We start from the raw sequence: 16,640 nt of genomic DNA, 5'->3' as shown, positions 1-16,640 counted from the left end.
CTGGGAACAAATTTTGCACAAGTTTTGCCCATCTTTATATCTTCGTGAATAATTCGGTGTAAACTTGCCCAACTAACATCAAACTCTTTGCTACCTTCTTTTATAGACACAACGACCTTCATCCAGAAAATGGCGAATTTTCTCAACCAGCTCTGATGTTCTGATGTTCCTCTCCCTCCCACAGCCCTCATCATCTCTCATCTCCTCTCTACCGTCCTAGAATCTTGTGCTAACGGAAATAAATTCTCGGCTCATACAAATTTATCCGTAAGGAGTCTGGAGTATTTCTTGAGTTTCCGTATCGTTTTTGTCCAGTTTAGCACAAAACTTTATCGCATAGTGAGTTTTCAAATTGCCTTCACGTCCCGACTGCATTCTGAAAACTAATCTTCATTGTGAAATAATAAAAAAGTTGGCAGATCAGCTTATTCGATGCATAGCAATGATAGACAAAGATTACAATAATCCAGGAGAGTTTATAACTGCCTCCTTTCCAAAGAAAGAAAAAGTCTCAGAGCTTCTTGAAGGCACCCTGTCGATTTTACTGTGTAATATAGTTTTGCATGTCTATCGAAATATGTGTGTGCTGCGATTCTTCAATTAATCATGTCTGGTTTTATAAAATAGTCACTTGTTCGCATGTATGCATACATGCTAATCTATATAATCATTTATAAGCAAATATTTATAAGCTCACACACACACACACACACACATATTTGCATACACGTGTTTTGGTATATGAGTATATGTCTGTATAGAGTGTATGTCTGTATCGAAATAAAGAGAGGCTGAAAACTTTAACGGACATATTCCCCTATATCCTAAATAAGAGAACTCGATATTATGCAATGAATAACACATATTTTTATAAACTGGAAAGGTCGAATTAGCGTCAAGGGGTTTATTCTGAGATGCTTCAGGCCGCAAAATAATTTGTGAGCTTTACTTTTTATTTACAATAAATATAATTTTTTTCTTTTCAGGGGTCATTAAATTGTGGTTGATAAGGCACAATATTATTAAGGTTGCGTGTAAAAGAGAGTATGGCCACAATAACATAAGTTTCCATATATTTCATTACCAAGAACATTTGCATTTCCATCTCAATAATTAAAACAGTATGCTTGAATTAGTGAATGTGATAATTAAAAGTTTTCATGGCAAAATATTTTAGTTATTTATATGAGAATCATTCATAGTTTTTAAAGTCAGACTAAATAATAAAAAAAAAAGTGAGAAAACCTTATCACAAAACTGACTGAAAAAGTTATAACCTGAGGTTATCTTGTTTGAGTATACAATATCCTAGCTTTTTATAACTTTGTCAAACTTCTAGAACCTTCGCAAAACAACTTGCCTTCGTCCCCAATCTCTGCAATTTGTCAGACTGCTGCCGCTAGAAGAAGAAGAAGAAGAAGAAGAAGAAGAAGAAGAAGAAGAAGAAGAAGAAGAAGAAGAAGAAGAAGAAGAAGAAGAGGAGAGGAGAGGAGGAGAGGAGGAGGAGGAGGAGATATGAAACTTCTGCTGGAATTTATTCTATAGAGGAAGCAGTTGGATTGTAATAAAGCGAAAATATTTGTTAAATTATCGTTCAATTCAGTGACCCAAAGACCGTCTGTCCGCTGGCAAGCTTTCTCTTGATGTCGACGCTAGAGTTCACCAAGGTATTAGCATAATCTCTCTTAGAAGCTACTACTGCCACCACCACTGCAGCTACTACTAACACCACCACCACTACTACTACTGCTACTGCTGCTGCTGTATTGTAAACGAAACATCGGTTGGATGGTACTAAATAGACAACATGTTGGAAGACGCTGAGCAGGAAACATCTGTCAGAAGACATCAAATTGGAAACGAAGCATCTGTTTAGGCAGGCGGCATCCGTATTGAGAGAGAGAGAGAGAGAGGGAGAGGGAGAGGGAGAGGGAAGCTGGGTGAGAAAAAGGGAGAATCTAAATCGATTGAAAAAAAAGTAATAAAGATTTATTATGAAAAGAAATGGGAAAGTTTTGTTGTAGTGAATAGAAGAAGAAGAAGAAGAAGAAGAAGAAGAAGAAAGAAGAAGAAGAAGAAGAAGAAGAGAAGAAGAAGAAGAAGATGATGATGATGATGATGATGATGATATTGGTGGTGGTGGTGATGGTGGTGGTGACGATGATGATAGCGATTTTTTTCTGCTGACTCCAGGGCAAACTGCCAGGTTTATTTCTGACTTTGTAAGGGACTTCATATAAGTTTTAGTCTTAATAGCTTTTATTAGAATTGTTGTTGTTGTTGTTATCAATATTATTTCTGCCGTATTTCTGTTCCCTTTGTATTGAGAAAGCATCAACTATTATTATATTATTATTATTATTATTATTATTATTATTATTATTATTATTATTATATTATTATTATTATTATTATCATCATTATTTTTGAGGCAGCGAGCTGGCAAAATTCTTAGCATTCCGGGCGAAATGCTTCGCAGTATTTCGTCCGTCACCACGTTCTGAGTTCAAATTCCACCGAGGTCGATTTTGCTTTTCATCCTTGCGGGGTCGATAAATTAAGTACCAGTGATACACTGAGGCCGATGTATTATTATTATTAAGGCGGTGCACTAGCAGAAACATTACTGCGCCGGACAAAATTTCTGGCAACATTTCTTCCGGCTTACATTCTGAGTTCAAATTCCACCGAGGTCGACCTTGCATTTCATCCTTCGGGGTCGATACAATAAGTACCAGTTGAGGCCAAGGTAATCGACTGCTTCCTCCACCTCCTAAAATTGCTGGCTTTGTGCCAAAATTAGAAAGAATTATTATAACTAGCAATTATTATTAACAATTGTTCTTTTTGCTACAACCAGAGGGCGGGGTAGTGGGAGGGGGAGGAGGAGGAGGAGGAGGAGGAGGAGGCGGTTAGTTGGTTACATCGAACCCAGTGCAGAACTGGAACTATTTTATCAATTTTGAAAGGATGAAAGACAAAGTCGACCTCGGCGGTATTTGAACTCAGAACATAAAACTGGAAGAAATACCGCTAAGCATTTTGTCCGGCGTGCTAACGATTCCGCCACTCGCTGCCTTAATAATAATAATAATATAATAATAATAATAATAATAATAATAATAATAATAATAATGATGATGATGATGATGATGATGATGATGATGATGATATCATTGCTATAATTTTTATTACCAACTTATCAATATAATTTCTGTTTCTACTGCTACTGCTACTACTACTACTACTACTACTACCACTACTGCTACTGTTTCTGTTGTATTTATTACTTTTGCCTGATTATGAGGCATTTTAAATTGGAAAGAGAAGCAATTAGAATGGCCATCTAGGGAATGAAGTGTCGACGGCCAGTAACAGATCATTAACATTTCAACAGTGTGGGCCACATATAGACCTTCCATTGTGTCCCTATGTAAATGACGGCCACTGAACTAGACTTATTAAATCAAGGAAACCAAATTATTTAAAGTCAGCGAATTATCAGAAAAGTAATTGAATTTGAAAGGAATGATTCGATAGTTGGAAAGAAAAATGGAAACAACAGCATCAAGTTATATGTGAGAGAGTTTCCTAGATCAATGGTGGATATATAAGCAGTTTGGGGATCATCGTTAATTCGTTCGTGGCTTAGAAATTACCTCTAAATTACATAATCAGCTTATATAAGAATTACTTGGCTTTCTTTCTCTGTCAGTTATTTATGCGTAGTAGATTATCTGATCGTCTGATAGTAGTGAATTTCCAAGCCACAAGATCACGAACTGTGGGAAGTGACGCTGCTGACATCTGGCGGCCTTGCATATTTTAGCTGTGGGCGCCATTATGACTTTATATGTAAAGCAAAAAGAAAAAAAAGAACGAAAGCAAGTGGGAACAAATGTATTGTTGCATCAAATATTAACTGCAGGATATATTTTTTTCTGTCCTAACCTCGGCCTATCGATTCCAGGGCTGTGAATGTTTCCGAGTTAATCAAATGTGCAATACAAAGGTCAAACCATCAGTCCGAACATAATCGAAAAAAATAGGTTTTTACTCTGCCAGACATTTCATGAACAAGAAGAAAATCGTTCAATATTAAGACTTATTGAACAAAAGATCGAAGATTTGCTCATGAACAGGATGACAGGGAGATGAGCGTGGATAGGGCTAAGAAGATGACAACAGAGGTATGGCAATAATCGAAGAATCCGATTTTTGAAAGCAATTATCATTTTGTAGATTTATTTTCTTCCACAGAAATATTATTGGAATCTTGACTGGTTGCAAATATTTTAAATAGATGCAGTACGAATACAGCAGAACCACTGCGGGAACCTCTACATGGCCGCACTCCTATCTGAGATAGAGGCCAAATTTTCCTCCAATCACACTTTACCATTTTAGAAACGAAGGATACGTTGAATAATGTTTTCTCTGCTAGAAATAGTAGCCAAATCCTCCTCGAATCACATCCTACCGTCTTAAAATGTGAATGACATTAGAGGTACAACATCTGAAACACTAAGACTGGTTAGTCACGCTTAGAACGTCTTTGATTGTAAGTCCACTCAGTCAGAGCTGACCTGAAACCTAACGATAACATACAGCTTGGAGTGAGCTCTCACACGGTGAGCCTCTACCTGCTGTTTTCCATTCCCGAAATATATTGATACCTCTCGTGCCTTTCACAGGTGGCATGAACATCATATATTCTTGCCACCCAGCCACGCCTACCCCTTCTTTCCTCATAGCCACTATATATATATATATAGCAGGTAGTGATGCTTGTTAAGCATCATTACGCTTCGTGCAAATATATAATTCATAGTTATTTAATGCTATTGCGCCTGAGATCCACCTATGTCACTGATGGTGATATCATCAATTTTAAAATTTATCCACGATAATATGAACAGTAGTGACATCTGATTTCAAATCTTAGTGTTTGAATGTTTTGCATATATATATATATATATATATATATTATTATTATTATTATTATTATTATTATTATTATTATTATTATTATTATTATTACAAATTTGGGATTTTACCAATAGAACTGCAACTCCTACTTCAGGATAACCTTATTGTATGGAATACACATAGAAAGTTATATCCAATAAAATAATATAAGCATTTAAAAAACCTACTATAAAATACAATAAAATTATTTAAAAATATATATTTAACTTACCAGTTATTTGTCTGTGGGGAAAGAAGGTATTTTTAATCAACGCTACACGTGTTTCTGCGCTGGTGGTATGTTTATCCAGGCTATACTTAATACATAAAATCCACCAGTGCGTCCTCAAGCTATTTATCTTATTGTTATTATTATTAATGCATCAAAGTTAAAAATACATATTATAAGTCATATTAAATAGAAAAATAAGAATATGAGTAAAACTATAATAAAAATATATAAATTACAAATATATCTTTAAAAATTAAAAATTAAGAAAATTTTTAAAATATTTCAAAGTTACTTGGTTGTAGCATTTGTCACTTTGATTAGCGAAACTCCGAGCGACATAAGACGAAACCCTCATCTTCAAATACTTATATAAACTCAACTTTATGTAGCGTACTTTGTTGATTGTAAATTCAAACACACCTACACACATACATATACACACACACACTGACATTCACACCTACACACATACACATACACCCCTCCTCCTTTCTTAATTCACTCCCATAGAACTACATTCCCACCGGGTTCCTAACCTGTCGTCCATTTTTATTTCTCTTCCCCAATGTTTTTCTCTTTATTCTGATGAATGACTAACATCCGAAATGTCATAGACTCTTTCGCAATATTAGTGTGTATAGTTTACTTAGTTTATCAACACAATTTTGCATGGGGCGGGGTGGTGTGTATGTAAAACTTCTCTGAATTTAACAAAGGAGAAAGTTGTATTTCCGATTAGTCTTGTTCTCTCCTTCTTCCATTGTTTATGGTTGAACAGTGGAATTGGAACTGGGCATCGATGAAACTTTCGAAATCAAATTAGTTTCTGTATCAATGACAAACAAAATAGTCAGTAATTAATAATTAACATCTGATTGCTGATAAAACAAACAAACAAAAGAATAATGGAGAAACGGAAATTATATTTCAAAAGAAATTTTTGGATTTTTTTTTTTTTGTGAATATCGCCAATTAAATTAGTTTTTGTTGTGGTGGTTGTCGTCCCAACTCTCATTAGCATTTCATTCATGTTGAAATAAATATGGACGCAATGAGGTCAGCAATAAAAACAACATCAAAAAACACTACTAATGCTGCTACTTCTACTACTACTACTACTACCAAACATCGTAGTAGCTACTATCAAACATCGTAAATTTATCAAAAAAAATCTCCATTTGGTTTCTTTTTTGGCGACACCTGATGCGTTTTTTTGTACGAGTAGTTACTATTTCTAGAATATGGAGACAAACATCTGAGAAAAACAAGCAGCGCCAGTCAGCAGAATTGACGTGGGACAAAAGTGTTTTTCTATGGTTCATGAAATGAGATTTTGATATTGTTTTTTTATATTGTTTTATATGTAGTATATACTACAATTTTGTCTTATATACAATATAATACAATATTGTATATTGTATGTATATATATGTATGTATATATTGTATGCATATATATGTAAGTATCTATGTATGTGTGTATAACATATATGTCTGTGTGTATATATATATGTATATATATATATACATATAAATATATGTGTGTATATATATATTTATATATATATATATATTTATATATATATATATATTTATATATATATATATTATATATATATAATATATATATATATACATATATATATATATGTATATATATACAATATATATATATTATATATATTATATATATATATATATTATATATATATATATATATATGTACATACATATATATACATACACATAAAAGAATATAAGGATAAAAATCGCGTTAATGATTTTCAAAAAGTAGTCAGCATACTATGATAATATATAGACAATTAATGCATTAAATTAATAATAATGTACATGTGTATATAATTTTCGCCCTAGCTCCCTTGATATATATACAGATATTGCTTCAGTATGACCAAAATCCCAATAAGATGAGGATATTATTGGTAAAGTATCGAACAAAAGAGAGACTGTAGATGACAAAATTCATGAAGTGCCGGACAAGAGAATCAAAAGAGGAGACAGGGTGGGAATTGCCGGATTAAACATATTTAGTTATTTCTGTTTTCACTATAAGTTCAAATGCTGTCAGAGTAGAATTAGTTTTATAGTAACAGTGGCGGAGGGTTAAATATGGAACGGTCAATTACTAAGTTGGGTTTAGTTGATCTATTGATTCCTTCAGCCAACACCTCTACCGCTAGGATTCCTACCATCTCATCCACGACCACCACTACCACCGCCACCACAATTACCACCATCACTACCCACCATCCTATATTGTATAGTTTTGTGGTGAATAATAATATTGTGTTTAAAATGAGATTGATGGATGGTGGGATGTATCGATTGATTAGTGTTATTTATCATCCCTTTGTGAGTTCGATACCCAGTAGAGTAGATTTTGTCTTTTATCCTTTCAACGTCATCATGATTATCTTCTATCAACCATAGCCAAACCAGGGACCAAGAGATCCTCTCCACGACCTTTCAGCCGCCCTGAGATATCATCTAATTCCATTTGGAATCAGCCGTATCTCCCCTTAGTTATAGCCTAATGTCTTAACAAAAGAGAATGAAACATAGTCCTATAATCCAAGATAAACTGTGCCAGAACGAAAATGCGAGTGGCCTTGTCATGATCAGGATTAACTTGATGAGGTACTGACTAACACCACAAATCAAAATGCCAACATTGGGCAAATATATCTCTAGATACACTATGCCTGGGTGAGTAAAACGGAATGGTTACGGCTGAACCACCTGTGAACATAAGTTTTCAAGATCAAAACTGCTAACCGGCAGAAAGCTAGCTCTCTAAACTCAGTTCTGCTCTGTTGGTTTCTAGCATTTAGGGAAAGTACAGTCAATTAGATCATCCCCCAGTAGGTGGCTGGTACTTTATCCACTCCAAAATGATGAAAGGCAAAGTAAACTACTCCAGCTCCGATTTAAACTCAGAAAGAATGAAAATCCTTCTGAGTCAGCTTTGCTTTTACCGTTCTGTAATATTGATTATTTCGTTAACTCGTGATATTGAGTTCAATTCCACCCATGGACAGCAGGGGTATTGTGTACAACAGAGCACATCTCCATAACTGACGATCTGTTGCTGGATACGTCTGACCCTCAACAGTGAAGTAATCCTTTCGTAAATATTTAAAAGACATCGAAGATAGAAAAGATATATTTCGATAGAAACACAATTTTTTCTTTTCTACTCTAGCTAGGCACAAGGCCCGAAATTTGGGGGGGAGGGGCCAATCGATTAGATCGAATCCATTACGCAACTGGTATTTAATTTATCGGCCCCGAAAGGATGAAAGGCAAAGTCGTCCTCGGCGGAATTTGAAGAAATATATTATTTCTAACTGAAAAATGGAGAAATAAATGAAAGACTTGCATTTTCTTTTATTTATTTCTTTTCTCGGTTAAACTCAACGTTAAATATTTAAACAATTTAATATAAAAGTGATTTAATTAGTTGTCTTTTCTATATGGGAGTAAAGCCATAATGTAACTCCGACGCGGAGTCAGTGTGGCACAGTGGCACAAGACTGCACTTTTGAATTACACGTACAATGCATTCAATGGGCTTCTATACGGCTTCCGCCTGTCCAGGTATACGTCGACGCGAGGCCGTCGTGAAAAACCTTTTACTACCAACATGCCACGCAACAGGGTCGAAGTTGGGACCTCGTCGTTGTGAAGCAAACTTCTCAACGATTCGAGCAAGCGTTGATACACAGGCGGTCGCATGTATTGTTGACGAAGTCCCATTAGACCAAGAAAGTTCTAAATGGAATTGGGCTGTCTCCAAACATAATATTTCTTTTAAATGAAACTGGGTTTATAAAGTTCAAAGAGAGAGAGATAGAGAGGCAGATAGATAGATAGATAGATAGATAGATAGATAGATAGATAGATAGATAGATAGATAGATAGATAGATAGATAGATAGATAGATAGATAGATAGGAAGGCAGAGAGAGAGTAGGGAGGTTAAAATAACAAATAAGCGAAATATTTTGAAAATATGATTGAAGAAAGGAAAAAAGGAAGAAAGAAACAAGCAAACAAACAAACAAACAAACATCAAACATCAAACAAGCAAACAAACAAACAAACAAATGAAAAATAAATGAAATTAAGAAAGAAAGAAAAATTGAATAAAAAAAAACTCTGATAGAATAAATGAAAGGAATCAAAGAAAATGTGTTATTAGAATGTTTTGTTTTGATGATATTGATATTAGAGTGAAAAGTAGTTTTATATTATTTCTTCGGAACCAAACAGCAGACGATACATTTCCGTCATCTCTCGTATATTTCCGCTGTCCTCTCCATATTAACGTTTGGCTGTACAAGTCCAACCACAAAATGGTGTTAGTGAATATGTTGACATCTGTTCTATTTACAGATGTCTGTTGTCGTTGCATTTATTATCGTGGGCCATTTTAGAGTCGGTATTTTACTGTTTTTGCTCTATGGTTCTTAGAAACCAAACTCGTACTTGGAAGTAAATCAAGGGTAGGTGTTTTGCATTTGAAATATCGGCAAAACTCCATAGACCTTCTCTCAACGGGACAAAGTTGTTCGTGGGCAGCTTACCCGGGGTGTAAACAGTAATATCCCTTGCGGTACTTTTAAAGTAGATGAAGTCAGTTAAGGGACAAAATATATATATATTTCTTTACTGCCCACAAGGGGCTAAACACAGAGGGGACAAACAAGGACAGACAAAGGGATTAAGTCGACTACATCGACCCCAGTGCGTAACTGGTACTTAATTTATCGACCCCGAAAGGATGAAAGGCAAAGTCGACCTCGGCGGAATTTGAACTCGGAACGTAACGACAGACAAAATATATATATATGCGTGGCTGTGTGGTTCCGGGTTCAGTCCCAATGCGTGGCACCTTGGGCATGTCTTCTACTATAGCCACGGGCCGACCAAAGTCCTGTGAGTGGATTTGGTAGACGGAAATTGAAAGAAGCCTGGCGTATTATATATATATATATATATATGTATGTGTATCTGTGTATATATATATATATATATATATATATATATATATATATATATATTTGTATGTCTATGTTTGTCCCCCCACCATCGCTGGATAACCGACGTTGGTGTGATTACGTCCCCGTAACTTAGCGATTCGGCAAAACAGATAGATAGAATTAGTATTGGGCTTATAAAGAATAAGTCCTGGGGTCGATTTGTTCGACTCAAGGCGGTGCTCCAGCATTGCCGCAGTCAAATGACTGAAACAAGTAAAAGAATAAAAGAATATATTTATGTGAGAGTATGCGTGTTTATCTCCATATGTCCGTGCATGTGCGTATATGCATGTATGTGTGTGGGGGGGGCATGTGTGTGCTTGTGCGTGCGCATATATGTGTGTGAGTGGATGTGTCTGTGTCTGTCTGTCTGTCTGTCTGTGTGTATTTGTGTGAATGTGTGTGTGTGTGGCAAAGTTCTCCATTTTTTTCTTTAGCCACTGCAAGACACTGTTTCGTAGGATGCCGTGATGGTGTCTTTCACAAACGGCATTATTGGAATCCGGTTGAAGAATTATATTTTCCTGCATCTTTAATCGTTGCTTTATCGACTGGAGAATGGCCGACAAAGAAACAGACTTAGATTCGTGTGTGCCTCTGTGGAGGTGTAAGCGCGTGCGTATGTATATGTGCTTACTGAGATAGACATAGATAGATATAGATAGATAGATAGATAGATAGATAGATAGATAGATAGATAGATAGATAGATAGATAGATAGATAAGAAGGTAGGTAGGTAGGTAGGTATATGTCAATACAAGAATACTCATATGCGCATGCGCGCACACATATATACATATGTAGACTACAACCACCAAATCTGTTTTGGATTCGAGTTTTTTTTATCTATACACACACAAATATAATATATGTATATATATATATATATAATATATATATATATATATATATATATATATATATATATACAAGCACACACAACACATATATACGTGGTGCATCAATGCATGTATACATGCATATATTACAGACACGCACACACATATATATGTTTATGGAAACAAAGAGAGAGAGAGAGAGAGAGACAGAGAGAAGAGCGAGAGAGATTTGTGTAACGTTGCACTCCTTGTCTATCTTGAACTACAAGCTATAATAATAATAATAATAATAATAATAATGATAATAATAATAATGATAATAATAATAATAATAATAATAACAATAATAATAATAATAATAATGATAATGATAATAATAATAATAATAATAATAATAATAATAATAATAATAATAATAATAATGATAATAATAATAATGATAATAATAATGATAATAATAATAATATAAGCAATAGAGGATGTTATTGTCTCCACTTGGTTAAATCATGTTGAAGAAGTAGCGATAGACATTTAGCCTCTCTTACGATAAACAAGACGGTTTGTTAAGTGATTTCAACGCTGGAAGGCCATTTAAAATATCACGACTGTTAAGTCACGTTGTTCGGTCTTCCATCTCTTTTATTAGTTGCAAGTTAATGTCGGTGTAGTTTTATTGGAAACAAGGGAGAAATAAGTGAGGAAATCCTAGTTGTGTTACCAATATGGCTTTATTACATTTAAAATTGATTATCCGGAAACGTTTTCAGGATTACACCTTGTGGTCAGATTGAGTTTTCTCACAAATTCTTATGAGAAAAACGAAACACCGCAGTTACATTCTTCGTTCGCTTTATTCCAAGACCAGACATGAAAACGGTTTAACCTTCTTACCTGACCAACTGATTATAATCGCGTGCTGTGTTTATTCCGACAATCAACTGCCAACTCCGGTGTATTACCTGTGGAATATGTTGGGACGATTACTAAATAGAGGATAAGATTGGTTTCGAATTTTGGTAAAAGACCAGTAATTCAGAAAGAGGGGTTAAGTCGATTACATCGACCCCAGTGCTCAACTGGTCCTTAATTTATCGATACAGAAGGGATGAATAGCAACGTCGGACTGGCTGAAAATTGAACTGAGAGCGTAAAGACGGGAAAAATGCCGCAAAGTATTTTGTCCGGCGAGCTAACCACTCTGCCAGCTCGCCGCCTTAAAATAGCGTAAAAGGTTGCTAAATATTATCCTGTAATGCTCCACCGAGGCGGGATTCCGTTGGTGTGTGGTAAGAACCATTGTGTCCGGCTTCGATGTTATGGAAAGGCAGCAAAGCAGTAGTTTGTGAAGTGGAGAGTCCGAGGATGTATGAAAATAGAATAGATTATAACTACGCAGAGCTTATTACTATGGTAACAGAGAATTAGGGGACGAGCTGGTGGAAGGGTTATCAAACGCTTGGCGGCATTTTGCCCGCCTTTGCGTTCTAAGTTCAAATGCCGCTGCGATCGACTTTACTTTTTATCCTTCCGAGATCAACAAAATAAGCACCAGCTGAGCCCGGGGGGAGGCGATGAGACCCACTCCGCAAAATTTCAGCCTTTTTGCATCTAGTATAAAGGATTATTTTTATTTCGAGTAATAGTATGTATTTTCGTGCGGTGAACAAGGGCCATGCCCGTAGCCTTCTGCAGACAAGCGATAATGATAGACGGGTAGAGTTAAGTGATTAGGATGCCTTTGAAGACGTCTTGAGTGGATTAGAGAGGACAGGATTTGAACTCAGAGCAGAAGCTTAACTAAATATTCTTAAATTATTCTGTACATTACAAAAAATGTGCATCCCCATGGTACCTATATACATAATCTAGAATGATGCATCTAAGTAATGTTGTTTCCTGAAGACATTGCTCAGTGGCAACAACTAGATTCGAAGAAGAGAGAACTTTCGCATGCAATTATTTCAAGGAATTGGTCGGATAAGGAAGGGAATGGGGGTGGAGGGTAAAGAGGAGAGGAGGTGAGAGAGAGAGAGAGAAAATGAAGGGAGGTGGTAGTAGATATGAGAGGGAAAGAAAAGTATTGGTAGAGAGTGGGAAGTAGAGAGAGTGAGAGGGAGGGAAGGAGTATAACAATGAAAGGGTCACACACACACACACACACACACACACACACATAGTTAGAGATAGGTACGAATGCGATTAATGCACGCATTCATGTGTTTGTATAATTGATAGGTGGATAGAGAGAAGTATAATTAAATCGTTAGATGGATGGATATATGGAAAGGTAAGTAGAGAGATAGAAAGAGCGAAGGCTAAGGAGGTAGGTAGATAGACATATATATATATATATATATATATATATAGAGAGAGAGAGAGAGAGAGAGAGAGAGAGAGAGAGAGATGGATGGATGGATAGGGAGATAGATCATTTAACATCAAAAGAGATTATTTAATCTGTCACGCAACAAAAATCTTCTTATTTCATGTTTTGTAGAATAACGAGATTTTTTTTTCTGTTTATGTATTGAAACCTTTAGCATTCTGAACACACACACACACACACACACACACACACACACACACACACACACACACATGAATATATGGCGTGCGTTTACTAGTGCGTGCTTTTGTATATATATTGTTGCACTTTTACAATGTACCCGTGCGCGCGCGCCTCTGTGTATGTATGCGTGTGTGTGTGTGTGTGTGTGTGTGTGTGTGTGTGTTGCGCGCGCGCGTGCGCTTGTTTATATAAATGTCTGTCAATGGTTCTTTTTCCCTGTTTGTTTGAAAGAAATGAATAACCTGAATCGTTCTTGAATTCAGATGAGAATTAAATTGGAAATATCAAATACGTGTGGAGTGGAATCAATGCCGCACATATACATACATACACACACATAATACGTGCAAGCATGCATGCATACGTACATACATACATACATACATATATATATATATATATATATACACACACTCATAATTATACATATCTATATATAAATTGATATATATGATTATGTATATATGTGTGCATATAGATGTAAATATATATTATATTTTATATGCATGAACAGACATGTACGCATGCATATAAACATATATGTGCGTATATATGTATATATGTATGCATTTATGTATGTATATAATTAGTGAAGAAAACTTATCGACGAACGCATTTCAATCCATTAAAAGTCGATATCGAGATAAGGAAGAAGAAAGAAACAAAAATTGTGAATGTTATTTGATAATTCTAATTCAGTTTTGAAGTTGTAGTGTGTGTGTGCGCGTAAGATATATATATACACCTGTTATGCTACTGGCTCTCCATAATACGTCCATTTTATCTCTATATTATATTATTACATTTATATAAATTTACTCAGGAGGTTACAACCGAATACAACATTAACGTAACCCAGTTTATTTAAACATATCATTGCAATGCGAAGATGAAATAAGCTGCCACGATCGCCGAAAGCCTCCATGGTATTCACAAACACTTTAGTTTTGCAGATAATCATGGCTTCCCTTACTTAACGCCGAAATAGAAGTCTTCTATTTGTATCTTCAACTTTTGTGATACCCGAATTAATCTCTGCAAACACTTAAAGAAGTTACTCACTCGTTGAGAAAATCCCAACACAATACTGAAACTAATTTAGTTGATCCCTCTTTTTATTTCCCCGAAAATATTCTGTATAAAGACAAAGTTTTTATCAGTCTCTTGTATACAGTATTGGTTAGCCAATCACCAATCTTCTTTACTGCACGTAAACAAGAAGAAAACCCCTTAGTCAGCTAACCATATCTGGTTCTTGGCAGCCAACCATACACCATACACTGTCACATGAAGTATTGTAGGATTCCCCAGCCACATGTTAATGGTCAAGGAGGAGTAGGCTTTGTATAGCTGAAAGAACTTATATCCTTTGTAAATCTAAGAATTCTGCCGACCTACTTAATTTTAGACCCGACATTTTTTACTAAATACAAGCATCTGAATAAGTTTCTATTATTGAACTGGAGAATATCACCTTTACCAGATTAAAAACACAGTCTCACAAATTTTAAACCTTCCCTGCCGAATTAACCCAACCAACCATTACTAACTCCCGTCCAAATGGACCAAGGGGACACCACTCTTATTTCGCTCTCCTACATGCTTTCATTCGCGTTTCTTTTTAATTTCTTTTTCTTTCATTTGTTCTTGTTTTTTCTCAGAGAGCAATCATGTATTTTGAACATGAATGGTTGCCCAATAGACATAGGACGCAATGCAAGCTCGTCCGACCATTGTAGTAGCAGAAGCGAGAAAATTATAGTAGCTTGAATTGAAATACAGTGTATATTAAAATATATTTATTTCTCAGAGGGTGGGGTACCTTTTTTTTGGTTCCCATAAATAACGGAACAGTACATTATACATAGAACATAGACGAAGCTTTAGAGTGATATACAAGCACTCAAGCACACGAGTGCCTTGCATCTTAAATGGAAGTGGTCGTGTCTGTCAGTCACGAGAGTTGGTTGTTCTGATGTAATGAAACTAGAGATAGCCAGACATGTCCCAATATCAAAGTAAACCTAATGGTCATTGTCAGAACGTCTTGTATATTTGTTATAGATACTGAATACTATTTAAGAAACACAATAAATAACTTGACTGTTGCTATGTGAGGTTAAATGTTCACGTCAAAGAACATGTTGATAAACCAAATATGGACTTTTAATGATTTCATAGCAGGTTGACTCAGTCTACATTACTTAGAGTTTCGTAGGCGCAGACACCTGTCCTCACCCATAGACCCATAAGTATATGGAGTTATATGCATACACATATGTGTGTGTTTGTGTAAGTGACAAGCAGAAACAAGCAAATGCCCCTTCCATTTGAATACTATGCAGATATTCTTTTAAAATACTTTCCATTTCATTTTTCCAAAATTTAATTGTTTTCCATACTTACAGTTGAAAATGCTAAAATAATTTTTAAAATCATTGAGACTTTTTCAACTGTAAGTATGGAAAACAATTATATTATATATATAATATATATATATATATATATATATATATTATATATATATATATATATATATATATATATATAATATATATATATATATATATATTATATATCTATATATATATATATATATATATATATATATAATATATATATATAATATTATATTATATATATATATATAATATAATATATATATATATATATATATATATATATTTATAGGCGTGGGAGTGGCTGTGTGGTAAGTAGCTTGCTTACCAACAACATGGTTCCGAGTTCAGTCCCACTGCATGGCACCTTGAGCAAGTGTCTTCTACTATAGCATCGGGCCGACCAAAGCCTTGTGAATGGATTTGGTAGATGGAAACTGAAAGAAGCCCATCATATGTGTGTGTGTGTGTGTGTGTGTGTGTATTTGTCCCCCAACATCGCTTGACAACCGATGCTGGTGTGTTTACGTCCCCGTAACTTAGCGGTTCGGCAAAAGAGACCGATAGAATA

The 16,640-nt window shown here is 35.1% G+C and overlaps 1 protein-coding gene across 2 annotated transcripts in view; it reads left to right on the top strand.

Annotated features, from left to right (window-relative positions):
* The window catches only part of LOC115217583 (synaptotagmin-7-like), a 185,169-nt gene that overhangs the window by 141,688 nt on the left and 26,841 nt on the right, over positions 1-16,640 (top strand). The window lies entirely within an intron of this gene.

Source organism: Octopus sinensis, linkage group LG11, assembly GCF_006345805.1.
Source record: "Octopus sinensis linkage group LG11, ASM634580v1, whole genome shotgun sequence".
NCBI lineage: Eukaryota > Metazoa > Mollusca > Cephalopoda > Octopoda > Octopodidae > Octopus > Octopus sinensis.
This window is presented reverse-complemented; position numbering and strand designations above follow the sequence as displayed.